The sequence below is a fragment of the Gavialis gangeticus genome, unplaced genomic scaffold (assembly GCF_001723915.1).
Source record: "Gavialis gangeticus isolate Ggan-Ray unplaced genomic scaffold, GavGan_comp1, whole genome shotgun sequence".
Lineage (NCBI taxonomy): Eukaryota > Metazoa > Chordata > Crocodylia > Gavialidae > Gavialis > Gavialis gangeticus.
Window position 1 is genome coordinate 19762434 of NW_017728996.1, and position 6458 is coordinate 19768891.

At 40.5% G+C, this 6458-nt stretch overlaps 1 long non-coding RNA gene across 1 annotated transcript in view; it reads right to left on the reverse strand.

Annotated features, from left to right (window-relative positions):
* Positions 1–5645, reverse strand: part of LOC109288536 — a 68720-nt gene extending 63075 nt beyond the window's left edge. The window contains exons 1-2 of the long non-coding RNA XR_002095175.1: positions 5295–5645; positions 2174–2399 (exon numbers count right to left, since the gene is read on the reverse strand). This is a non-coding gene — a long non-coding RNA (uncharacterized LOC109288536). The remainder of the gene's footprint in view (positions 1–2173; positions 2400–5294) is intronic.
* Positions 5646–6458: the final 813 nt, after the last annotated feature.

Below are 6458 nucleotides of genomic sequence, written 5' to 3' on the forward strand. Positions count from 1 at the left end.
ACTTATTAGCAACTGGTTCAGACTGCATGAACCTAGGAAAGAAAACAGAGTCTAACTAATACATTAACAATGTGCTGTCCACATTGCTAGAGGAGTCTGGTTGTAGAGCTGGTGTACCCAGTGCCGGGAGGATCGCCCCTGGCGAAAGGAACCGCCCTGATGGTGCAAAGTCAATGTACAGATTCCAATGGGACCTCTCTATGCTGTCAATGGAGCAGTCATGTCTGTTGCAAAGGAGGTGGGATAAAAAATGCCCCTGGATGCTATTTGACCAATTATTTAATGGGTCACAAATGGCTTTAATTTATTTTTCTTTTGACATTAGAATGATGATAGGGTTATATTTCTGTTACTCAAAACACGGGTGTAAACTAAACAGCCACATCCCTAATCTTCAAGAGGAGACTGGATAGGCACCTGGCTGGGGTCTTAGGACCCCTCCCACCCCCAGTGCTCCTTCCTGCCCATGGCAGGGGGTCAGACTAGATGATCTGTCGAGGTCCCTTCTGACTCATTGATTCTATGATTTTAAATTCAGCAGCTCCTTACAGGTATACAGACATTGACGGGGAGGGCACCCTGATTTAAGAACTAACTTTGGACCCCAACATTTCTGAGAGTGAAATAGGGTTGCTTTGATTTATATTGGAGGTTAATCCTGCTCACCCTGACCTCTTTTCTTTACTTTTGCACCTCTTCCCTTGTACAGAATCAAGGATGAGACCTAAAATTAGTACTTTTTTCAGCACTCTAGTATTATTCCCAACACCTGTACAAGACCACTGTGTACATACTAGACACTTCTTGGGTAGAATCAGCATCTTCCTAGAATTAACGCATAGAATAACTTAATCTATAACTTAATGGGAATTTTGCCTTACACATTGTGTTACTTTAGGGGGCTGTCTCTATTTAATATAACAGCAAAGCAGGTGTGTAATTGCAGCTAGAGGTCATGCATTTTGTTCTCGCCAAACCCAGATTTTGTCCCAGTAGAATATGACCCCACTTAATTATCATATCGTTTTTTTCAACAGAGGAATTCAAATACTTCCCCAAAGAAGGGCAGTATGCCCTTCTTTCTGGCAAGAAATGGACAGAACTGGCAGAGCACTGGTAGAAAAAAAACCCACCTTAAAACTACTTGTGGCCTGGTTTCTTAGACAGATCAGTCCAGAGAGGCTTTGAATAATGACCCAAGCTTTTTGAGATGCACCAATCACATGAAACATGTATTTATATTCAGCTCCAAAGAATGTGTTACACAATTCAAAGGAAAGCAAATAGCAAATTTAAGGACAGAAAATACAAGGTGATGGGTATTTCATAAAAGCCAATAGGACTGAGGTGCTCAATAGCTATCAAAGTGTGAAGAGGCAACATAGTTAATTGTAGGCAATTCACTATGAGAAAGCAAACCCAGGTGATAACATTAGTTCCACCACTGCATCACAATATGACCGGAGGCAGCCAGTTTTTTAACGGGGGACTCACTTTCTAGGGGTCCCATGTGAGACAAAGTTTTTAGCTTCTGATTTTTCAGAGCTGGTAAGAGCCTTATGCACTGCTTGACTTTAGGGGAAGTTGTGGATGCTCATTGTTGTAGGAGTCTCTGACTGAACACCGTAAGAAGGGGCGCCCACAGTAAGTGGATCCTTTTGACCTTTTATTTGAAATGATTTGAGTTTCCATATAAGTGAATTTGGATTAATTATACCTACTTCCCTGGGTTGTTGTGAAGTTTAACTAATTAGTGCCTTTGAAATGTCCAAAGATCTTCAGCTGAAAGATACTTATTATGCAATCATCATAATAATATGGAAAGAATATGTATGCAGTGATAAGGTTCATGCTATAAAAAAGCAAGACCAGCTCCAACTAGATTGTCCCAGGCAAAGCTTTGTCTAGCCAGGTCTTAAAAACCTCCAAGGATGCAGTTTCCACCACCCCTCTGGGTAACCTGCTCTATTGCTTACTACCCTCCTATTGTGAAAGTTTTTCCCAGTATCTAACCTTATCTTCCTTTTGCAACTTAAGACCATGATGATACATACCACTTCTCTCTCTTCATGCAAAAGTCTGTGCAAACTGATCAAGGGCTTTCTGCAGTGCCTTAGAAATTACACTTGGGCTCTGTTGGACCAATGAGAAAACAAATCACTGAACAACTTACCTAGAGGTATGGAGGATTTGTGATCACTTGAATTCTCTAGCTCCAGACTTGGTACTTCCTGCTAAAAGATCTACTGCATCTCAGATGGAAACTATTGCCATTGATGCAGGAATCATGGGGTGAAATTTTCTGACTTGAAATCTTGCAAATCAGTCTCTGCCCAGCCAGTTAAGGAAGTCAGCCAAGTGGATCACAACAGTCCTTTCTTGCCTTATAATCTAGAATCCTATGAAAAAAATGTCCAAAGTCAAGCACTTGCAGCTGAGAACTCCCTGATACTTGCTCCAATATGTTTAAGTCTAGGTATAGCCAACATGAAGCCATCAGGCAATTTCCAGTTATACAAGGCATGGGAAAAAGGCAGACTTTCAGGAGACAAGGCTCAAAAGTATGTAGGGCTTTAAACATAAAATTTCCAACATATTCAATTTCACTTAGAGACAGATATAAAGCCAATGAAATGTCCAGAGACAACCATAATAAGCAACTGAGTAGGCACACTACATTCTGCACTTTATTAGGTAGCTGTTTTGTTTGATAGCTCATGTGAAACTGGACAGTCTGTCCCTTTAAGAGATAACAGCCCTGTTGAGGAAGCCCAGTTGTGGGGTACTTGGATAAGCAGGGAGTGGCTTGTCAGGACCTTTAAAAGCTCCCAGAAGAATAAGCAGAGAAGAGGAGGAAACAAGCTGTGAGTGCAACACTATGCTACAAGAAGGAGCTAGGCTGCTGTGCTGGGGCTAGAGCAAAAGGGGCTCCACTCCTGCTGCCTGGGCAGGAGAAGAAGGATTTGGTTTTGTTTGTTAGCTTATTTGCTTAAAATACTCTGCTTGGCTTTGGAGGGCTGGCTGAAGTGCTCCTCAGAAGCCAGCAGGCTAAGCATACACAATGTTGTTTCAAAGTTTCATAGGCCTTTAAGCCAGTGGGACCATTATGATGATACAACAAGACCGCATCGTTAACTATAAAGTTAGTGCATCATGTATAGACAGAGAAGGTTCTTTGGGTAAATCTGATATTATTAGACCAACTCAAATAGTTAGAAACATTCTTCTTTGCAAGCATTCGGAGACAGTTATCCTTTGTCAGAGATGGTCTGTGCTCTTCCTGGGTGGAGCAGTAAAGCAGCCAGAGGCCAGCGTATGCAAGAAAGCCAGTCAGTTAAAATGTAAATTGGGTTGGTCACTAGGTGAGAGACATGTTTGGGGGTGGGGGAATGAATATAGCTGTAGTCAAAGGATGGGGTGGGGGGAACGAATATAGCTGGTAAAAAGTGGAGGCTTTACCTGAGTCATGTATGTGTGTTATCCTTTATGATACTGATTGGTGTTGGAAGTGATAGGACTGTAGGAGCTAGCTGATGAGAAAATGAGCCAGTTCTCTGTTGGTGCTTAACAGTGATACCTTCAACACTCAAGAGTTATACAGAGCAAATAAATACCATCCACTCATACAGCTGTGACAACTTGAGAGATAAAGGAAACGAGTAGAAATGTGACAAGACTTCAGGATTCATTTAATGCAGAGAAAGAGCAGCTGGGCTAAGTTGCTTTGCCTTTGCCAGGCACCGGGGATGACAGGGACTCAGAAGAGCTACTGCTGAACCTTAGCAGCTGAAATAACAACTGCCTCCACAGATGCAGTAAATTCATCTTAGTCAGAGACACTTAAGGAGTAGGAGGTGATTCTTCACCGAAGGGAGGACTAATCAACAATACCAAATTTAAAAATAAAACCCACCAGCAATCTAAACTTAGCAGTATCTGCTCCCATAGGGGTTCCTTCCAAAGCCTTCTCAAGCCAGTGGGACTCTTTCCATTCATTCCTGTCCATTCTGAGTCAGACCATTAATGAGAAAACTATATAATGGAGATGATTTAAAGGGCAGATTTTGTCACCTGTACTCATACAGATCAATCCCTTTAGCCCTTCAGTTTCTCCATTCATTTCAACTGAAGTACTTGAAAAGTAAGGGAATATGCAACACATATCCAGCCCTAAATCTACAATAAAATGTAAAAATGGTTTGATTTGACTGCAACTCTTACACTGTCATCTTAAAAAACACAGAGACCATTTCCATGTGATTTCTGTAGCCTGAGTAAGTTCATTTTTCTTTTGCCCTATAGTTTTTCTTGATAAATCATACATCTTGGCAACTGATAATCCCCCTTTCATTCAACCTAAAGGGCCTTTTATTTCAAGCTTGCAGTTCAGGGGCATATAAATCAAAAGAAAAGCAAAGTCAGATGAAAAAGGAACATTATGTGACTGGAAGCATGGAATAAAGAGGCAAAGTCATAAAAAAAATCAGAAAGTCACCAAACAGGGGAGCTCACATAAATTTTTACAGTTCTGGCCCTGCAGTAATTTATATACTTCAGGCTGACCGATTACTTGCTAAATAGGTAGACACAACCTTCAGTAGCAAAAACCAGCCAGTGCCTATATATTTGGTAAATCGGGAATCACTTTAAGCACTTGTATGTATTGACCAGGCAGACATTCTTCAGCCACAGCTCCAGCTCCAACCACTTACACGTGATCCACAAATACAACACAATCACTTAAAAAGCCCACTTTGTTAAAAGGGTAACATTCGTGCCATGCTACACATACCATAGTAATGCTGTGCCCCCACACAGTCTGTGCTCTCCACACAGTCCCTACTGTAGTTTTCAGTCACATGCATTGGTTAATATGTGCTTTATATAGTTCATGTTCCTCATGTATTTGGTACTTTAATACTAACCAATTCATTTCACCTGCACGATACCTACCGTGCAAAGGCAGACAGAATCTGTCCTGGAGGTATGGTAGAATTACTGTTTGCTAAGTGGACCCTTTTAGTAGCAACCGCTCCTGTGAAAATTCAGTACTCCATAAAAACATGCACTTTAGTTGATGTACCTAAAACACAACAGCAAGTAACAGGAAAGAAAGTTTAACAAGCATATATAATACTATAGGTGAACACGGTACATTGCAACACTAAATGGGAAGACAACGTTCTTATCTCCAGGATCACATAGCCTAACTCGGATGAAGGCAAAACCGGTCAAAATCAAGAAGTCTTTTTGAAGCTGGAAAATCTTTCACAAATGGGCTAAGATCTTTTTACCTGCTGTGACTTCCCGGTTTCAGCTAGGCAGAGGAAAAGAACTGCCATATAGGATTAGTCCAGTGGTCCATCTAATCCTGTATCCTGTTTCCAAGTGAGACTATTTCCAGATGCTTCTCAGAAAGGTGGAGAATCTCCATTATGAATCAACTGTGATAAAAAAGATGCCTATGTAAGAGGAAGTGTCATTTTACCTCTGTTAGGCAGGGTATTGCTTTTGTTCTGAAGCAGGGGGGTTGATGTCCCTTATATGTTTTATCTCACCATTAACTTTTATCTATTCCTGATCATATAAACATCTATTTAAAAAAACAAAACAAAACAATGGCAGGAATTCCCAGGGCTCATGATTTCAACCTTGATCTACACATCTGTTCCACAGGTTAATTATTTCCTTGCCTTAGTTATTAGTCCGTTCATTCCACTGTATACCCCTAATCTTAGGATTACAAGAAGGGGTTAAGTGAGGGGCCCAGACTACCTTTGCTATACTATTAATTACAGTATAAACCTCTGTCAACCTCCCTTCTTACTCATCTTCTCTTGATACTGAAAAGCCCTCATTATTTCAACCTCTCCTTTGACAGAATCCCTGCCTCTGATCATTCCCATTGCTCTTTTTCTGCCACAGTTCCTGTGAAATGAGGTAATAAAAACAGAACACACACATAAATATATTTAAATCAGTCTTATAAGTAATATCAGTCTAAATCTTTATCCTTTCCTGTATACAGTTTAATGACTTGCTTTTTGGATCACTGATATGTTCTGAATAAATGTTACAGTAAGAAAGGGACGGAAAATACTGAAAATGTTAGGAGAGAGCAATGTCATGAGAGAACAGCTTCTCTTATGATATTTGTGTTTCTGCCACTGGTTCTGGCAGTGGTCCAAACATTGCTGTTGTTAGCTGTACAAAACTCCCACTGATTTAGAGACCACAGAACTTAACTCATGATCAGGAAGTGTAAAAGCATGTGAAAATAAGAAGGAAGAAAAAAAGATTGTTGAAGTCTTTAAGTTTCACAAAATGTCCCAGTCTGGTCTGACTTGGAGAAATACCTTGGGATTGGTTGGATATTGTATGAATGAGTTCACCATCCCTAAACAACATTCAGCATCAAGTAACTTTTCTCAGTGATTTTTCATTGCCATGTCTATCGC